Source organism: Choloepus didactylus, chromosome 9, assembly GCF_015220235.1.
Source record: "Choloepus didactylus isolate mChoDid1 chromosome 9, mChoDid1.pri, whole genome shotgun sequence".
Classification (NCBI taxonomy): domain Eukaryota; kingdom Metazoa; phylum Chordata; class Mammalia; order Pilosa; family Megalonychidae; genus Choloepus; species Choloepus didactylus.
This window is the reverse complement of record NC_051315.1, coordinates 9,481,141-9,502,255: the sequence shown is the minus strand read 5'-3', so window position 1 is coordinate 9,502,255 and position 21,115 is coordinate 9,481,141. Positions and strand designations below refer to the sequence as shown.

Genomic DNA, 21,115 nt, shown 5'->3' with positions numbered 1-21,115 from the left:
TTTTGTTGCTTGTGCTTTGGGTGTAAAGTCTAGGAAGTGGCCGCCTAATACAATGTCTTGAAGATGTTTTCCTACATTATCTTCTAGGAGTTTTATGGTACTTTCTTTTCTATTGAGATCTTTGGTCCATTTTGAGTTAATTTTTGTGTAGGGGGTGAGGTAGGGGTCCTCTTTCATTCTTTTGGATATGGATATCCAACTCTCCCAGCCCCATTTGTTGAAAAGACCATTATGACTCAGTTCAATGACTTTGGGGGCCTTATCGAAGATCAGTCGGCCATAGATCTGAGGATCTATCTCTGAATTCTCAATTCGATTCCATTAATCTATATGTCTATCTTTGTGCCAGTACCATGCTGTTTTGACAACTGTGGCTTTATAATAAGCTTCAAAGTCAGGGAGTGTAAGTCCTCCCACTTCGTTTTTCTTTTTTAGAGTGTCTTTAGCAATTCGAGGCATCTTCCCTTTCCAAATAAATTTGATAACTAGCTTTTCCAAGTCTGCAAAGTAGGTTGTTGGAATTTTGATTGGGATTGCATTGAATCTGTAGATGAGTTTGGGTAGAATTGACATCTTAATGACATTTACCCTTCGTATCCATGAACATGGAATATTTTTCCATCTTTTAAGGTCCCCTTCTATTTCTTTTAGTAGAGTTATGTAGTTTTCTTTGTATAGGTCTTTTACATCTTTGTTTAAGTTTATTCCTAGGTACTTGATTTTTTTAGTTGCTATTGAAAATGGTATCTTTTTCTTCAGTGTCTCTTCAGTTTGTTCATTTCTAGCATATAGAAACATTACTGACTTATGTGCATTGATCTTGTATCCCGCTACTTTGCTAAATTTGTTTATTAGCTCTAGTAGCTGTATCGTCGATTTCTCAGGGTTTTCTAGATATAAGATCATATCATCTGCAAACAATGACAGTTTTACTTCTTCTTTTCCAATTTGGATGCCTTTTATTTCTTTGTCTTGCCGGATTGCCCTGGCTAGCACTTCCAGCACAATGTTGAATAACAGTGGTGACAGCGGGCATCCTTGTCTTGTTCCTAATCTTAGAGGGAAGGCTTTCAGTCTCACCATTGAGTACTATGCTGGCTGTGGGTTTTTCATATATGCTCTTTATCATGTTGAGGAAGCTTCCTTCAATTCCTACCTTTTGAAGTGTTTTTATCAAAAAGGGATGTTGGATTTTGTCAAATGCTTTTTCAGCATCTATTGAGATGATCAATTGATTTTTCCCTTTTGACTTGTTAATGTGTTGTAATACATTGATTGATTTTCTTATGTTGAACCATCCTTGCATGCCTGGAATGAACCCCACTTGGTCATGGTGTATGATTTTTTTAATGTGTCTTTGGATTCGATTTGCAAGTATTTTGTTGAGGATTTTTGCATCTATATTCATGAGGGAGATTGGCCGGTAGTTTTCCTTTTTTGTAGCAGCTTTGCCTGGTTTTGGTATTAGATTGATGTTAGCTTCATAAAATGAGTTGGGTAGTGTTCCATTTTCTTCAATGTTTTGAAAGAGTTTGAGTAAGATTGGTGTCAGATCTTTCTGGAAAGTTTGGTAGAATTCCCCTGTGAAGCCATCTGGCCCTGGGCATTTATTTGTGGGAAGATTTTTGATGACTGATTGGATCTCTTTGCTTGTGATGTGTTGTTTGAGGTCTTCTATTTCTTCTCTGGTCAGTCTAGGTTGTTCATATGTTTCCAGGAAATTGTCCATTTCCTCTACATTATCCAGTTTGTTGCCATACAGTTGTTCATAATATCCTATTATAATTTTTTTAATTTCTTCAGGATCTGCAGTTATGTCACCTTTTTCATTCATTATTTTGTTTATATGGGTCTTCTCTCTTTTTGATTTTGTCAGTCTAGCTAGGGGCTTGTCAATCTTGCTGATCTTCTCAAAGAACCAACTTTTGGTGATATTTATCCTCTCTATTGTTTTTTTGTTCTCTATGTCATTTATTTCTGCTTTAATCCTTGTTATTTCTTTTCTTGTACTTGGTTTAGGATTGGTTTGCTGTTCATTTTCTAGCTTCTTCAGTTGATCCATTAGTTCTTTGATTTTGGCTCTTTCTTCCTTTTTAATATATGCGTTTAGTGCTATAAATTTCCCCCTTAGCACTGCTTTTGCTGCATCCCATAGGTTTTGGTATGTTGTGTTCTCATTTTCATTCGTCTCTATATATTTAGCAATTTCTCTTGCTATTTCTTCTTTAACCCACTGATTGTTTAGGAGTGTGTTGTTTAACCTCCAGGTATTTGTGAATTTTCTAAGTCTCTGATGGTTATTGACTTCTAATTGTATTCCATTGTGGTCAGAGAATGTGCTTTGAATAATTTCAATCTTTTTAAATTTATTGAGGCTTGTTTTATGTCCCAGCATATGATCTATTCTGGAGAAAGTTCCATGAGCACTAGAAAAAGTATGTGTATCCTGGTGATTTGGGATGTAATGTCCTGTATATGTCTGTTAAATCTAATTCATTTATCAGATTGTTTAGGTTTTCAGTTTCCTTATTGGTCTTCTGTCTGGTTGATCTATCTCTAGGAGAGAGTGATGTGTTGAAGTCTCCCACAATTATTGTGGAAACATCAATTGCTTCCTTTAGTTTTGCCAGTGTTTCTCTCATGTATTTTGTGGCACCTTGGTGGGTGCATAGACATTTACGATTGTTATTTCTTCTTGCTGAATTGCCCCTTTTATTAGTATGTAGTGGCCTTCTTTGTCTCTCAAAACATCCCTGCATTTGAAGTCTATTTTATCTGAGATTAATATTGCTACACCTGCTTTCTTTTGGCTGTAGCTTGCATGAAATATTTTTTTCCATCCTTTCACTTTCAGTTTCTTTGTTTCCCTGTGTCTAAGATGAGTCTCTTGTATGCAACATATTGATGGTTCCTTTTTTTGATCCATTCTGCGAATCTATATCTTTTAATTGGGGAGTTTAATCCATTTACATTCAACGTTATAACCATGAAGGCATTTCTTGAATCAGCCATCTTATCCTTTGGTTTATGTTTGTCATATTTTTCCCCTCTGTCTATTAATATCCTTTATTGTACCCATACCGAATCTCTTTAGTACTGAACCTTTCTCCAAGTCTCTCTGTCCTTTCTTTGTTTCTCTGTCTGTAGGGCTCCCTTGAGTATCTCCAGTAGGGCAGGTCTCTTGTTAGCAAATTCTCTCAGCATTTGTTTGTCTGTGAAAAATTTAAGCTCTCCCTCAAATTTGAAGGAGAGCTTTGCTGGATAAAGTATTCTTGGCTGGAAATTTTTCTCACTCAGAATTTTAAATACATCGTGCCACTGCTTTCTCACCTCCATGGTGGCTGCTGAGTAGTCACTACTTAGTCTTATGCTGTTTCCTTTGTATGTGGTGAATTGCTTTTCTCTTGCTGCTTTCAGAACTTGCTCCTTCTCTTCTGTGTTTGATAGTGTGATCAGTATATGTCTCGGAGTGGGTATATTTGGATTTATTCTATTTGGAGTTTGCTGAGCATTTATGATTTGTGTATTTATGTTGTTTAGAAGATTTGGGAAGTTTTCCCCAACAATTTCTTTGAATACTCTTCCTAGACCTTTACCCTTTTCTTCCACTTCTGGGACACCAATGAGTCTTATATTTGGATGTTTCATGTTATCTATCATATCCCTGAGGTCCATTTCAATTTTTTCAATTTTTTCCCCATTCTTTCTTTTATGCTTTCATTTTCCATTCTGTCATCTTCGAGGTCACTGATTCGTTGTTCAGCTTCCTCTAGTCTTGTGCTATGAGTGTCCAGAATCTTTTTAATTTGGTCAACAGTTTCTTTAATTTCCATAAGATCATCCATTTTTTTATTTAGTCTTGCAATGTCTTCTTTATGCTCTTCTAGGGTCTTCTTGATTTCCTTTGTCTCCCGTACTATGGTCTCATTGTTCATCTTTAGTTCTTTGAGTAGCTGCTCTAGGTGCTGTGTCTCTTCTGGTCTTTTGATTTGGGTGCTTGGGCTTGGGTTATCCATATCGTCTGGTTTTTTCATATGCTTTATAATTTTCTGTTGTTTTTGGCCTCGTGGCATTTGCTGAACTTGATAGCGTTCTTTTAGGATTTGTAGACCAATTGAAGTCCTTATCTCTAATTTATCGGATCTACAGCTTCGTGGAGTACACTTTCTCTAACTAACCAGCAGGTGGCGTCCACGAGCCACCTGTTCTCCACAAGCCAGTTCTCCCATGTTTAGCCTTTTTGGTGAGTGGGGGAGTGAGTCTTGTGGGGTCCAATTGGTGTACCAAGCTTGCGTGTGTAGTTGGTGTTGCCTGCCCTGTATGTGGGGCATGTTTCTGGGCAGTCAGGGAGGGGGGGGTGGCTCTAACAATCAAATCTCCCTGGTGATCCTAGAGTTTTAAAGCTGCTGCAATAGTCTAATCCTTCAGTTCAGTCCCGCCACAGTTTGTCTCTGCCACTGACCCACAAGTCCTTGGTATTGGCGTATGGCTCCTGAGACTTGCAAGTGGGCCCCTCTTCCAGGCCGTGCCACCCCGGGTCCTCTGTTGAGGGATGACTGTGCTATGTCACAGGTGAGTGCCGTCCCCCCAGGGCAGTTCTGGGCTGCTGGGCTGTGTAGGGAGGCTCCCAGTCTGCTGAAATGATGGCTGAATGGGGCTTTGTTAATTCACACTGCTCTACCTTCCCAACTCTGGGACAATCAGCTGAGGTTTGCAGGGAAGGCTAATGTCCACGCCCAGTTTTGTGGTGTGTGCCTGTTATTTGAAGCACTTCCGTCACACTGGGTTGTCTGGGCAGTTCTGGGCTATGGGGGCTGGCGATGGGCAGGAGTGTTTCCTGTCCACCAGGATGATGGCTGTGAGCGGACACCCCCCCTTTTCTTGGGAAGTTGTGGTGTTTAGTGAATTTTCTCAGCCACTGGATTATTGCGTTTTGTCTCAGAGCTCTCCTAGTTCTGCTCTTGACTTGACCTGCCCAAATAGCAAGTCTTTGAAGCTTTCTGTATTGGGCTTCTTAGAGTAATTGTTTTAGAAAAAGAAAAAAGGAATAAAAAGAAAAAAAAAAAAAAAAAAAAAAAAAAACGGGCCCTCCTCAGAGATCTAATGGGTTATTGAAATGCTAAGAGACAAAGCAACCAGGGCCATTAAGGAAAGGTCCACAGGGCAGAGAGATCAGCTTTTCTTCGGGATTTGCATATGCGCCTCAGGGCCCTTCCCCTTTCTATGTTCACCAGAACTCCAAAAATCCTCCGCTTTTATTTTGGAGTTTTTCGTGTTGTTTTTTTTTCTATGCCTGTCTCCTCTCTGTTGGGCTGGCTGCTCTCAGATTCTCTGGTGTCTGGTCTCAGTCTATCTATGGTTGGAGTTTGGATCAGTAGAATGAGTTTCCGATAAGGTCTGCCACTGCAGTTCTCCCTTCTCCTTCCCGGAGCTGACAGCCCCTCCTCCCACGGGACTGAGCCTGGCAGGGAGGGGTGCAGGTCCCCTGGCCGCAAAAACTTACAGATTTCGCTGATCTCAGCAGTTCCACGTTTTCATGAGTATTGTATGAAGTATGCCCAAAGTCAGATTCCTCTGTGGTGTCCAGTCCACGCAGTTCCTGGCTTTCTACCTACTTTCCTGGAGGAGTGACTAAAACATACAGCTCACCAGTCTGCCATCTTGCCCCGCCCTCACTTGCTGGTGTATAAGATTACTAATCATCTTTGCCCTCAAGTGTATTATTGTCAACCTCTTAGCTTCATTTCTCGCTACCTTTTATGATATAGACCGTAATTGCAAAGAGCATCACTGATCCTGAGTAAACAGGAGTCAATAATTTCATGTTTTTTTTATTTGGAAAATTACTTTGTATTGACATGCATAGCTAATCAGCTATTCTAACTGGCCATTTTATATATTTCTTTTAAAAATAAAGTGCTATTTTAAATGGTGTGTTCCTGCTCAGAAACCAAAATTACCTCTTTCATATATATCTGACTGTAAACTATCTTTTGGAATAATTAAATGACCTTTGCAGGCTATCGTGGAACAGAAAATCCTTGAAGGCAGGAAATCCATTGCCTTGCTTTATTTTTTTTTTTGTTATGTACCCTGCAAATAACCATAAACCGGAGAGTGGTTAATAAATATTATTCAGATTTGGGGATGTAAAATAGGAGATACAGGCATGAAATCCTATTTTATTACTATCATTAAGCTTATGATCCTCTGGCCACTTTGGTCTGTGTAACTGCAAAGTTCTTCATATTTTATTCATTAGAAGAGCTGCTCTGGGTTTATTCTTCTTATGTTGCTGCTTGCTGCTGTTTCCAGCACTTCCTAATGGGTGTGAGCTGTGAGCTCCATCAACTTTCTGTCTAGGCCTTTTCAAGCTTCTAATGAATATTCGACCTGCAGCCATCCATTATGTTTCAAGTACAGAAGTAAATGCAGAGGGGATTTTGTTTGTTCATTAGCACTGTACAATGCAAACTCAATTTATCTCCTTCATGTTCTCTTTAATGTATTTGCCCACCTGTTTTAAAAATGTGAAGCAATACTTGATTCATGAAGATAGTTATATAAGCGGCCCTTGTTGACATTTTTTTTTTTTTAACCGTAACCAGATAATGCCTATTAACCATCAGTGATAAAATACTATATTATAGTCATCCCTGTATCTGGGATTGTTTGCATGTTTCAATCGTAGAAAGTAGGAGTTATTGTTAGACGTGGATCAAAGAAAGAAATGGACGAGAGAAGAAGAAACAAGAGAAGGAAAACAATTTGAATAAAGGAGAGGGACAAAGAATAGGAAGGAAGGAGGAGTGAGGGAGGGGCCACAAGGCGAGTAAATTAAAGAAAAGAGAATGGGGAGAGAAGAAGAAAGAATAAATAAAGAGCATTCATGCTAGAAAGGGTGAGGAAGGGTATGTGCACGTGTGTATATGTGTTGAGGGGAAGGCAATTCTAAGTTGGATAAAATATTTGAAGAATATATTATTTAAATAGAGTATATACTCTGTTTAGAACTCTTTGTTCAACCTCTAGGTGAAAATCCATTCTCTTACTTTGAACAAGTTTAGTTTTCTATGTTACTGTTTGACTTAAACAAACAACAAAGCAAAATTCCTAAATAAAATGCATTATAAACAACAGCCTGTCTGTTTTCAATATTTTATTATTCTAGAGTATTTGGCTGGAAATGTGATTCTTTTTTATTTTGTAGTGGGTGATTTTGAGATAAAAATTTGATCAAGATTATGGAGAAATTTGTAGAGAAAATACATAATTAAATCTTGGTTGCTCCTGACGGTCAGCTTATTTAGGCAACATAATTACATGGAACCTAGAATAGGAAACGGGATCTTGTTATTACATACAGGTTAATGTAATACCGAGATACATCCCCGAGTATTTGAGGCAGAAAATTAAAAAAAAGAAAAAGTACTTGCAAAGTCTTCCTGAGGAACTGGGGGAAAATGTGAAAATATTAAACTTCTCCACCTTGGGAATTCCAATATTCTCGCAAGCATTAGGGACTCCCGATTTGATAAGTCAAGCCCTTGATCTTGGGCTTGCCCTTATGAAAATTATTCCTGCAAAGGAGAAGCTAAGCTTACTTCTATTTATGCCTTAAAGTCACCCTCAGAGAACCTCTTTGGTTTCTCAGATGTGGCCTCTCAGCCAATTCTGCAAATTAACTCACTACCCTCCCCGCCACGTGGGACATAACTCCCAGGCATAAGCCTGGATCCAGCATGGCATAATTGAGAAAGACTTCTTGTCCAAAAGGGGGAAAAGAAATGAAACAAATTAAAGTTTCAGTGGCTGAGAGATTTCAAATGGAGTTGAGAGGTCATTCTGGAGGCTGTTCTTGGGCATTATATAGATATGCCTTTCTAGTTTTTAGTGTATTAGAATAATACCTGAAACTGTTGAACTGTAACCCAGTAGCCTTGATTCTTGAAAATGATTGTATAACTATGTAGCTTATATGGTGAACTCTGTGATTGTGAAAACTTGTCATTGATGCTCTCTTTATCCAGTGTATGGGCAGATCAGTAATACAATAAAGATGAAATATAAATAAATAATGGGGAGGGGGGGCGGATAAGAGGTATGAGATGTTTTGGGCGTTCTTTTTTAGTTTTATTTTTTTCTTGGTGTAAGGAAAATGTTCCAAACTGATTGCAGTGATGAATGCATGACTAGATGATATTACTGTGAACCTATGATTGTATACTTTGGATGGATTATTTGATGTATGAATATATCTCAATAAAATTGCATTAAAAAAACAACCAAAAAATCTCAGTTGCTTAACTTACTTTATACCCTACTTCTCTTTCCTTGACAACTTGTTTCTCTTAGAAAATATTAATAGATTAATAAATTTATACCAAAATTATTTTTGCAAGAAAAAAATTTACTGAACTTAGAATTTTCCATTACAGAGTGTTTGTTTCAATTTTCTGCAATTTGCAGTGAATGTGCATTAATTGATCAAATTACGAGACATTATTGAGTGCCTTCTATAAGCATTCTCACCCTCTGTAGCATATTTTTCAGTATACAAAGTCCCACAAAATGTGCAAACACCATGAGGAATTGATAATTTGGTGGAAGCACTCGTGATAACAACCACATTGGGTTTGTTTGTTGTCTTGAGAAATGGTAACCATAACTGAGAGCTGGATTTACTAGCATGAATGATCACAATGACATTTTGATTAGCCATGCTACATCAGTTCCTCTCTCATTTTATTTAACACACAGCTATTGATTTATCCAGTGCCTTATTTTCAAAAAAGATTAGAGGCTATTGGGAAACATGTATGTGTGAATATCTGTGGGTGCACATTTTATAACATAAATACAAGATGGTGTGTAACTGATATTCTTTAGGCTCTCTGAGATAGCATTGGAAAAATGGAATCTCATGCTCATAATTAGTCTTGATGCCTTATGGGAAATATGACTTGTCCTCAATTAACAGAGCCCCAGTATAAGAGAATACGCAATCAACAATCCTGACACTTTTTCAAGGTAATATACAGTTAAGGATAACTACTTTCAGCTAAATGTCAGAGAAGACTTCTTAGAAAAAAGGGAGTGAGTGGGGCTCTGAAAAAAAAAAAAGAATATAAATAGAATTAAAATATGAAAAGAAGACATACAAGCATTCTTGGAGGGTAGAATTATATCAGCAGAAGCAAACAAATATCGAGATAATTATTTCAAAATGAAGAATAATCCAGTTTGACTGAAAAATAACATGTGAAGGACAACAGACAAACCTGAAAAGATACTTTGTGGGGAGGAAAGGGTCTTGTATATCAGGTTAAGAGTGTGCTTGTTTTGTTTTTGTTTGCAATTTCATTTGGAAATGAGATGCTATGGAATGTTTTGCTGTAAAGAAAAATGGTACTTGAAGAGTTTCATAAGGAAAGCTCATTGAGCATAAGTGTGCAACACAGATTAGAGAGAGGGGAGTCTGGAATGTGAGCAGGAAATGGTAAGCCGTGACAGCAGATTCAGAAAGAAAGGGATCAGGGTAAAAGAGAGGCTTAATGAGAACAGTAACAGAGTTTGTGGCCCTGGATCATCAAGAAGCTAGTGTTTATTGCATATGGCACTGATTTTCTTAGCCTGGAAACCTGGGAAATGAGAACGCATGGAAGAGACCTGGGTGAGAATGAGGAAACCATCACTTCTGAAGTTCTGATGGAGCAGTCAGTGCCAACGGCCACCAAGTCACTCGGGAAAGAAGGCAGGGTTGGGGAGTCTAGTCTCTGTAGACATTTGTGTGTAAGTAAAAGATGAAATATCTATGCAGAAGAGCATAGAAAAGCAATCTGAGTCTCCAAAGGGCCAAGCTCCCAAAAAGATGATGGGAGGGGGTAGGTGAAAGGAGAGCGGAACATCATCATCTTCCCTTAGAAACAAAAGAGCAGTGAGCATGGGAGAGCCCTTTAACACTCCTTTAACAGGGAGTAGGATTTGGTAACGTTTTCTTTTTTTTTTTTTTTGAGGGAGTGTAGAAGAATAATAAGAGTACTTGAAATGGGCCTCTCTAATCATTTCAAAATATGTAACAGCATCTACTGCGGAGAATGAATTGAAGTGGGTGGAAAAAGGGGCTAGAAAAGAATGAATGAGTTTGGATCATACTTTCCTGGGGAATTTTCCAGGGAATTCATGAGAAGATGAATGGTGCTGAATGCCCACTAACTGAATTTATTTTGGACCAAGACGTGCAGGTACACAGTAGTTAAGAAATTAGTTAATACGTATGTTTCAGTGATCTTTTCCTCAGTTACAATTTAAACTTCATTTTTAGTCTCTATTTTATTTGTCTTTTTTTTTTTTTTTTCCATATATACCTTTCTTTAGATGGAGCAAATATAACCTAATGCAAGTATTTTGGTAATGGAATTAAATCTAAAACTAAGTACTTTTAGTACTTAGCAATCTGCAGCATCACTAATCAAGAATTCTTTGGGGGAAATTAAAGAGCTTAAATATTTTGAATAAGATTCAAACTGTGTAAACAGTGATTGGTAGGTCCGAGAGCAACCTGCCACTTTTCCCTGTGACTTAAGAATAAGTCCACTGCTTGGGACCAGCTGCATCAGCCTGTCATCAAGGATGGATGGGGAATGTGGCTGATTCCCTTCTAAGGGCACCAGAAAGTAAAACACATCCCCTGGCGGATAGTGGAATGCCAGCCCTTTCCTTCCCCCTTTGCTATGAGAATCTGTAAACACCCACTGGGAAAATCTGGTTATGTGTGTAAGTTTTAGGACACTCAGCCCACCATGCTGTTATATCTCTTCCCAGTGGGGAGGGACTACACAAGCACGCGATATGTGTAGACATCTCCCAACGTCAGCTACAGATAGAGCTCCACTGGCCACGGGGGACCCACGCCCACTGGTGAAGCTGACGTTGATCTATGTCTTCTCCATGTGAATAAACATTTTCTCATCAGAGCCTGTTTGAATTGACACCTGCAAATTATGAAATGGATTTCTGTTTTGTTTTTTTTTTTTTTTTTAAGGTTAATCAATAGATAGACCAACATAGCTGGGAATACAATACAATTGGGAATATCCCCAAGAGAATTGGGGATACATATTTAATAAAGCCCTGCAGTTTTATCAATACATTGGTAATTTGATGTATACTATTACACTTTTGACTCAAGAGCAATTGGGGTGCAAAATTTGATAACCTTTTGTTTTCTGTCTATATGGGACTAGTTTTCATGTGGTATAGTATAAGCATTGTTGGGGTTTGGAGCTATTAGACCAAAATTCAAATCTTCTTTTTTGTGTGATCTTGGGAAATTAAGTTTTTTTGTTTGTTTGTTTTTTTTAAGCTTCAATTATCTTATCTGTAAAATGAGAATGAAACTCTTTCCCGAGTGTTGGGAGGGTTTAATATAGTAAATTATGTGAACCTCATTTTGAATGCTAATGGTATCAAAATCTAATTTTACTTCAATGTTTGGAAAAGATAAATAGCAAGTAAATTCATATAAGATCAACTTTAGATTTTTCCCCTGGAACTGTACTCCCCACTAAAGATTAGCCTTGACTTTCCCTAGTTGCTTAAAACTCTACTTCAAATCTTTTTTATTCTAACTTGCATTAAAGCTAATGCATAACATAGAACATTCTTTCCTCACCTACTACATTGCAAGTGTCTTGATGGCAAGGCCCATGTATACCTGTTCTGTGCTCATATTCTCTAACCGGTCAATTGTGTTGCCCACTGTAGATGTTCTATGTCATTTTGTTGAATACATTAATGAACTGTAATGTGAATATCTTTATATATGGGGATCTTATTCTATGTCACATTTATAGCAAGCACTTATTCAGCAGCTTGATAGATATCATTCTCTAGTGCTACCACTAAAATGACAAAAATACACGATATCTTTAGAGATGGGTTAAAATGACAAAAAGGAATATACCTGTATAGAGACTGGTGACCTCATAATCACATATGTTCCTGCAAATGAGTTATTTTTTAAAATGTAGTCTGTGGAAAATCCTTCTGGGATGATGTTTCATTTTCTTAGCATGTAGTCATTTGTTTGCTCATCAAATATGTACTTAGTAGCTACCATAAAGCAGGCACTGTTCTACCTGCTGGGGATATAGCTGTGAAAAAGATGTTAAAAGCCCTAGACCTAATTCTAGTAAGGGGTAACACATGAGGAAAACATAAACCAAACAAAGAAAAACAAACAAAAGTACAGTTTCAGATAGTAGTAGCAGGTACTCCTAAGAAACCAGTGGAGTGATTTTGGAGTACTTTAGATACGGTCAACAGAGAAGAGATGTGATGTGATTTCAAGATCCAATGATACAATGTCATCCGGCTCTGTAAAGACCTGTGGACAGAGGGGTTAATGTGGAGCAAGCAGCAGGCTGAAAAGAGCGTGTGTGAGGTTGACCAGAAGGCCAGTGCAGCTGGACGGTGGTGAATGGGCTGAGGTGTGGAATGAAATAAGACGGGGAAATCCAAACATACAAGGCCTTGCATGTCATGGTAACAAGTTTGTATTTTACTCTCGTTGCCTTGGGAATCTAACAGAGGATTTATTTTTTTCATTTTACTGTTTTATTGAAATATAAGGACATATAACCTAAAGAGAACGTAAATTTCAAGTGTTCAGATCAGTGTATTTTTATACATGTCTAAACATGTGAGGCAACCCAGATCAAGATACAAAACATTCCCAAAACCCCAGAAGTTACCACGAAGCCCCCTTCCAGTCATATCCCCCACAAAGGCTCACCACTTCCTGACTTCTTTCACCATGGATCACTTTTCCTGCTCTCCAACGTCATATGAATGGAATCCCACAATGCCTCCTCTTTTGTGTCTGGCTTCTTTCTCTCAACAAAATGTGAGATCCATCCCTGTTATTGCCTCTGTCAGTAGTTGTGTGTGTGTGTGTCTGTATGTGTGTGTGTGCAGGTAGTATTCCATTGCATGACTATACTAAACCTTATTTAGCCATTATTATGTTCATGGAGATTGGAGTTGATTCCAGTTTGGGAGTCCTGTGAACAACTTCCATTTACATCTTTGTCCATGTCTGTTGGAGATGTGCATTCATTTATCTTGGCTATACACCTGGGAGTGTAACTGTTGGGTCAGAGGGTGGACTTAAGCTTACCTTTCATAGTTATTTAGGCAGGAGGCATGTTTAACTCCATTTTACAGAGACACAAACAGAGGCTCAGAGAGTATAAGAAGCTCATCCAGCTCATGTGTCTGCTAAGCAGTAGAACCTGGTCTGGAATTCAGGGATTTCATTTTCCCAAGTATTTTGGGAGAAGGCCAGTTTCCTCGTAATACTAGAAGCTTTTAATTAGAGAGAGAAATCATTTGGCATATACTTTCAGAAGTCCCTTTAAATGCTATAAGAGTAACTTTGGCAAGATGGAATAAGTGGAGGAAAGTATTTTACTTTGGAGGTTGTCCTATTACCTAGAAAAGAGATTATTGTGGCTTTGGCAAGGATCTGTCATTTACTAACTGATTTACTATTTTAGTTTCGTAGACAGCTCAAAGCAGATACCATGAAATGGGTTGGCTTAAACAAATGGGAATTTATTAGCTTACAGTTTTGAGGCTAAAAGAAAGTCCAAATTAAGGCATCATCAAAGTGATGCTTTCTTCTCAAAGACCAGCTGCCGGCGATCCTTGGCTTCTCTGCCACATGGCAAAGCACATGGCAGCGTCTGCTGTTTTCTCCCTTCTCTTCCACGTTTTGTTGCTTTCAGCTTCTTGCTTCCATGACTTTCTCTACCCACCCCCCCACCCCTGCCACCTCTCCATTCCATTTATAAAGAATTCCAGTATAAGGATTAAGACTCATTCTGACTGAGGTGGGTCATGTCTTAACTGAAGTAACCTCATCAAAAGCTCCTACTTACGATGCATTCAGACCCACAGGAATGGATTAGATTTGAGAACATGTTTTTCTGGGGTACATACAGCTTCAGACCACCACAGTTACCTTGGGAATAACTTAACCTCTCTCTGTGCCTTTGTTTCTTCACCTGTGAAATGGGGATATTAAAAGTACATATCTTAGAGTTGCTGCAGGAATTAAGTGAACTAGGACATAAAAAGAGCTTAAAACAATGCCTGGAATATTTTAAATGCTCATTAAAGTCTTGCTGTTTTTATAAGGATTACTAGTATAAATATACAGATTGATTTATCACCCAAATGTATTGACATTCTCAATTTCTATGATTGTGCATAGACATCAGGTATTTCAATTTTCCAACTCTGTTTCTCATTCATTAAGTTGTGATTATATCAATCAGTCTAGGTTAAACGATGCAATGGCATGAAACATCCCCCATCCCCCAAAAGTCATCAGCTCAACAAAGTAATTATTTGGGTTTGGGGCTCCTTCTCCACTCTTGTCACCCCACATCTGAAAACTGTGGCTTCCTAATTTGTCATATCAGAGAAATTGTGTGGTAAACTGGAGACTTCATTCCCGAATTAAGTTGTTCCTTTATTATTACCACTTCCAACAAATTTATAATAGTGTCTCTGGTCATTTTCATCTGTGCAACACACATTATCTCATACGTGTTTAGACATTAAAAAAGCAGAAAGTCATTTGAGTCATTTTGAATGTAGATGTTCAGACATAAATATGCCGAGTTGGCCGTCGGGGGCCCGGAAACTCAAGCCCAGCTTTGCCCTCATTGTGTGTGACTTTACATAAGCCATTTAACCTTGCTGGGGTCCATCATTACAGCTCTTCAGATAAAATATGCTATCAAAATGCAAAGTGTTATTATATCCTCCCACAAATATGTAAACCATGCAAATAGAATCATTTAAGTTACTGATTCTTCTCATCTCTGTGCCTAACTATGGAAAATCCCTGTGCTACCTTCTAAAGAGTTTGGTCAAGTCCAGCGTTAAAGGACCCCATCAAAGTGACTTTTATCATTGGTTTCTGAGGCGGTAGCATTAATCTTTTGTTCGCCCATCCCCCGCCCTTTTAGGCTCAGTTCAATTAACTAGGCAGGGAGAAGAGAATGTTGAACAACATTGTAGAAATATTAATCCCTAATGTCACTGGCTAGTGCTTAGTCACACTATTAGACATATGTTCTGATTTAATGATCCTGACCAGCAAGGAGTAAGACAAAGATTGACTTTGATGAATGTCTACCATTATTTTCTGATACGGATGAGGTTGTTTTCCTTTCTGACTAAATGTTTCCTCATAATTATTACTCTATTTGGAAGGAAAGAGTATATAAATACTTTCTTTGGTCTTCAGAATCTTCTATCCTTAACCAGTGTTTTGTTGACTTGCATTCTGATCGTGGACTGAACTATTTGAGCACAATCATCAGTCACCACTTGGTTTGATAAATTCAGTGACATCTTTCTCCTCTGTTTCTTAAGCCCACAAGGCTTAGCAACAGTCAGTGAAATAAAATATATTCATTATGTGCAGAAATCTCTCATTGTTCCAAACCATTGCTACCTAATGACCCATTTCTTTTTTATTCTTTTCCTACACAAAATTTTCACCCAAGGCACCATTTTCTGAGACTCTTTTCAGAACGGAATCTATGTTCACATGCTACCACTTCCAAGAGATCTTCCTCGGGCCACCTGCACAAAAGTCATAGTTCTTACTCTAGGGTTCCCTAGCATGTTGTTAGCAAGCTCTGCATTGGCACATAATCTCACTCTGCCTGGTATTGAATTTACTGCCTACATGTCCAACTTTCCCAGTATGTCATGAGCTCTATTAGTGGAAGGTAATATCTTATTAAAATTTATATCACTGCTATACCACACTCTGACCTTCACATAGCATACAAATATGAAATCACTTATGGAAAGCTATTTCTAAAATATCATATAATACATGCATATGATATATATGTGTGGATATATATTTAAATATGTTTCATATGAATACATTTCAATGTTTAATCGTGCATCCCTCTATGCATAGAAGCTGTGGGAGGGAGGTACTAGATTTGGTGAAAGTCAGCCAGGTGGAAGTCAAGTGGCTAGCCATGTGAAAAGTTTCTCCAAGCTCTGTGAGGAGTTTCTTACTGAATACATGGGTGGGGGATTGGGACCCAAAAGGATGAACCAGGATTATCACCACTGGGAAAGGCTGATATCTAATTTGCAGGGAAAACTGTGAAAGAAGGGAGCTGAGTCCGTCTCTGTGTTTCTGCAAAAGAAAACTTTATTCTACTCATTCCTACAGGTTTTTATAGCATACAAGGTAGTTTCCTGCGTGACTATTTTCAGGTTTTTCAGGGAGGGTGCATTTTTTCTAAAGCCATAAGGTCGTGATTGCATGTCTTTGATCTTAAGGGACAATCTCTTTGGGCTGGATGGGAGACAGGAGCAAGAGACAGGAGCATGGAAGGAGCCTGGTGTCTTTATCCTTATCTAAATTGCCTGCCTTCAGGCACACAAAGCTTTGGCCTTCTCTCAGCCTGGTGCCCGCCTTCAGGCACACAATGCTTAGGAGGTGGCCTCCCTGTATAACGTATTGAGCCAGGGAAACTTCCGTGTCTCCACATCTCCCCCCTTTTTATTATGATTACAATTTGGTGTAGAGACATAAAGCTCATTCACAGGGATATCATGGGGGTTCTGGGAATGGGCACTATGTTTTCTTAGGCTGGTCCATCCGCACTGGAGTCAGCTTCGGGAGGTATCTTCTTTGTACAGTTGTTACAGCGCAGCATCGTTGGTTCTCTGGGAAACAGGATGGTGGGCTCCAGGGTTCCACTGGGCTGTTTTGTGATAGATAACCTTTTAAAAATAACTGAAATTATAATTAGCAGTATTACATTGTTGTTTGATGTTATGCACATCAGTAACCAAAAGAAGGTTAGAAGTTTTTAATTTTTATAAAATTGGCTAAACATTTTTTCTGCAATTTATAACATATTACATGAATTTAATCATTTTTAATAGTTTATTTATTTTTTTCTAAGGTGAAAGAACAAATTCTTTGTAGCTGTTGGGAATGAAAAGATATTTTTTAGGGTTTGACCTTGAGAAAGTAAAATGTTAAAAGTTATTAGGTTTGAAACAGTATATATATATATTATTTAGTTAAAGTTAAGGAAAAGACTTAACTCTTTTAAAAGTGAGAAGACAATATTTTTTAAACAAGCAAGGACATGATAAAGTTAACATATGCTGAGTGCAAGAAATTATTCTGATAAAAGAGACTTTTTGCATCCTACACTGATTACTTAGAAAAACACTTCTGCAGACTTTTATCAAGATAATAACACCTCAATAATTTAAGGAAACTTTTTTCTTAATAAAACAAGCAGGAGACAGTAACATGAGGAGCTTGCATTACAGTGAGGAATGTTTATATTTTGTGAATTATTAGGCATATACCCACAATATTGAATATTAATTACTGCTTTTGGTCGTGATTAAAATATTTAATGCTATTTTGTTTTATGAAACCAGTTTTTTCTTTAAGTTCTGAGGTTCTGTTGTTAAGCAGTATTATTACTAGTTCTTACCATTTTTTAACTTTGACCACAGAAATAATTGTTTTCACAAATTTTTTACAGCTTTCTGTACTTATCTTTCAACCTTGACTACAGAAATAAATCTTCCATTCTACAAACCTTCTACAACTTTCTGTATCCATTTAGGCTTTATCCCACATTCCTATCCATTCAGGCTTTATCCTACATTCCTAAACAATTAGTCATTTAGGACAAAGCTACTTTCCTTTTCCCCTTAATTAGAAAGACATTCTGTATACCTTTTATACAACATGCTATTACCACCAAAATCAAACTTGTTAGAATGATGCTAAATATTAAAAACAAAACATTCTTTATAGAGAGAGGGGGTCAAAGTTCTCATTATCAGATTCCTTAGTAGAGACATTATTTTATGACACTGGTTTTTCACACAAATGCAAACTGTGTAAACTGCACAAAATCTAAAACGAGAACTACAAATCTGGGGTTACATTTAGTGGGGCTCAAACCCACTGAGTTTGCATGCATGACCCTTGGATCAACTTAATTAGCTTTACTACACAATAGACTAATTGAAACAAAAGAAAGCAAAGTGAACACAATAAACAAGAAATTACACACTTACCCAGCACAGGGAAAGTTTGAATTGCAAAGCTACCTTAACTCAGATGCATTTGGTGTTTGTCTGTGGCAGGTGCTTCCACCTGGACTTCCCAGTCCCGGTACACTAGGAAAAATTTTGGGGCAGCTTGTTAAGCATAATGGGGCAAACAAGATTGCTGGCTAATGCTGCCTTGCGAAGACAGCGTTGCAGAATTGGTGTGGCACCTCTAGGGAGGGAAGGCAGCGGTGGTGGCAATAAAGGAGGAAGGGGAGGGAGCGAGGCTATAGTCATTTCCCCGCTGCCTTTATCAGCTGGCGGTATGGGGATCGAGGGCTTGGGAGGCGGGAGACCTTCATTGGAGAGAGCGGTGGTCTCTCTCTCTGGTACATTAGTTTCCGAAGCCTCAGTTTCTGCAATATGAAGCGGGGCCAGTGCAGTGCGAACAAGAGCCCATGTAGTAAATGTTTTAGAGGAAACTTTCTGTCCTCACTCAAAGTGGTGCTTTAAATTTCGTCCAATGTGCTCCCACACATCTAAGTCTAATGTGCCTTCCTTGGGAAACCAAGGGTTGTGTTGAACAACATCATGCAATAAAGAATACAAATTGTCTTTGAAACAGAAGTTCCACTAGCCTGCAGCAGCCGTTGTAAAATTAAAACCTCCCGGCGCTGGGGAACACTGAGAGACTGACCCATATCGTTGAGTGGCTGAAACTACTGAACCACCGTGAGACAGCTCACTTGTACTTACTGTGCAGCTTCCAAACTTCATGGTCAGGACTGGAACTCCTCACATGGGGCACCAATTATAAAAGAAGGGAGCCGACTCCATCTCTGTGTTCCTGCAAAAGAAAACTTTATTCTACTCATTCCTACAGGATTTTATAGCACACAAGGTAGTCTCCTACGTGACTGTTTTCAGGTTTTTCAGGGAGGGTGCATTTTTTCTAAAGCCAAGAGGTCATGATTGCATGTCTTTGATCTCAAGGAACAATCTCGTAGGGGCTGGATGGGAGACAGGAGCAAGAGACAGGAGCACGGAAGGAGCCCGGTGTCTTTATCCTTATCTAAATTGCCTGCCTTCAGGCATGCAAAGCTTTGGCCTTCTCTCAGCCTGGTGCCCGCCTTCAGGCACACAATGCTTAGGAGGCAGCCTCCCTGTAAAAGCTATCAAGCCAGGGAACCTTCCATGTCTCCACAGAAAACCAAGCACCATATTTGAAGAGGGCAAAGGTAGGTGTGGAAGTCAGGGGATACACTGCCAATAACTGGAACTGGGTTGGGACAGGATCACAGAGTCAGAGTGAACACAGATGGAGTTCAAGTAAGGGATACATAGGAGGGGAAGTAGGCCAACTGGAGATAGGCATTAAAAGTGACTTCTTGAGCACTTGCTAAAGTGCCTGCTCTAAGTCCTTACCTTTATAGAGTTGCAGGTAGATAGAGAGATGGGCCAAAATACAGTTGAAAAGTCACCTTGGCTGGTGATCTCGCTGCCCTGCACTCTACATGGGACTCGACTCCCGGGGTGTAAATCTCCCTAGCAATGCAGAATATGACTCCTGGGGGTGAATCTGGACCTGGCATCATGGAATTGAGAACATCTTCTTGACCAAAAGGAGGATGCTAAGTGAAACGAAATAAAGCTTCAGTGGCTAAGAGATTTCAAATGGAGTTGAGAGGTCACTCTGGTGGACATTCTTACACACTGTATAGTTAATACTTTTTAGGTTTTAATATATTGGAATAGCTAGAAGTAAATACCTGAAACTACCAAACTCCAACCCAGTAGCCTTGACTCTTGAAGATGACTGAAAAACAATGTAGCTTACAAGGGGTGACAGTGTGATTGTGAAAACCCTGTGGATCACACTCCCTTTATCCAGTGTATGGATGGATGAGTAGAAAAATGGGGACAAAACCTAAATGAAAAATAGGGTGCGATGGGGGGGGTGATTTGGGTGTTCTTTTTTATTTTTATTTTTATTTTTTGTTCTTATTCTGATTCTTTCTGGTGTAAGGAAAATGTTCAAAAATAGATTGGGGTGATGAATGCATAGCCATATGATGGTACCGTGAACAGCTGATTGTACACCATGTCTGACTATATGGTATGTGAATATTATCTCAATAAAACTGAATTTAAAAAAAATAGAGTTGATGTTTCCTTTTATTTCTCATACATATATCCATCCCTTTATGTTCCTAACCAAATTGCAAACTCTTTCAAAAGAAGATCATAGTTGACTTTTCTATTCATTCCTTTACAATCACTATTGAATTTTTTCCTGTGGTTGATATCTGATATTATTTTGTCAGTTATTGTCAAAATAATGCTGTATACCCAATAGCCAAAACTCAGGGTCCATCAGAATCCAGCACTTATCCTCATGTGGGTTGGCTTAGATGGCTCAGCTTCATGCGTTTCTCATTGTGGGGCTCAAGTTTGAAAGGCTTGTCTAGCCAGACATGTTTTAATGCTAACATCAGAGAAGCACCCAAGGGGCAAGGAGAAACACGCATGCTTCTTAAGTCTAGACTTAAACTGACATGGTCATTTCTGTTCACATTTCATGGGGTAAAGCAGGTAACAAGACCAAAACAGGGAAGTCTACTCCCTCTGGGAACACAGTACAACAAATAATTGTTGACCAATATAATTGTTTTGAAACTGTAAAAATAAGAGAAATGGAGCTCAAACTGTTCCTGTTGGCATATTGAGTTTACCAGCATCTAAGCTTATGAGTGTAAACTTCAAAATAAAGAACAGTAACTATGATGACAGCAAAAAACCGCTCAACATAGAAGTTGTCTCTATATTTACAGAACTTTCCAGCTCCATCCTGGTATTGTTTGGAATTATGCTTGGGCTCTTCCTGCTGGTAGGAACAGGCCAGATTCTCTTGGCTGTAATTGTAGCTATCACTGTGAGGCTTTGTGTTTGCTGTTTTCCAAGTTGTCAAGACTTAATTTAA

General features: G+C 38.6%; 1 protein-coding gene across 1 annotated transcript in view; it reads left to right on the top strand.

The window, feature by feature from the left end:
* The window catches only part of CNTNAP5 (contactin associated protein family member 5), an 860,113-nt gene that overhangs the window by 661,358 nt on the left and 177,640 nt on the right, over window positions 1–21,115 (top strand).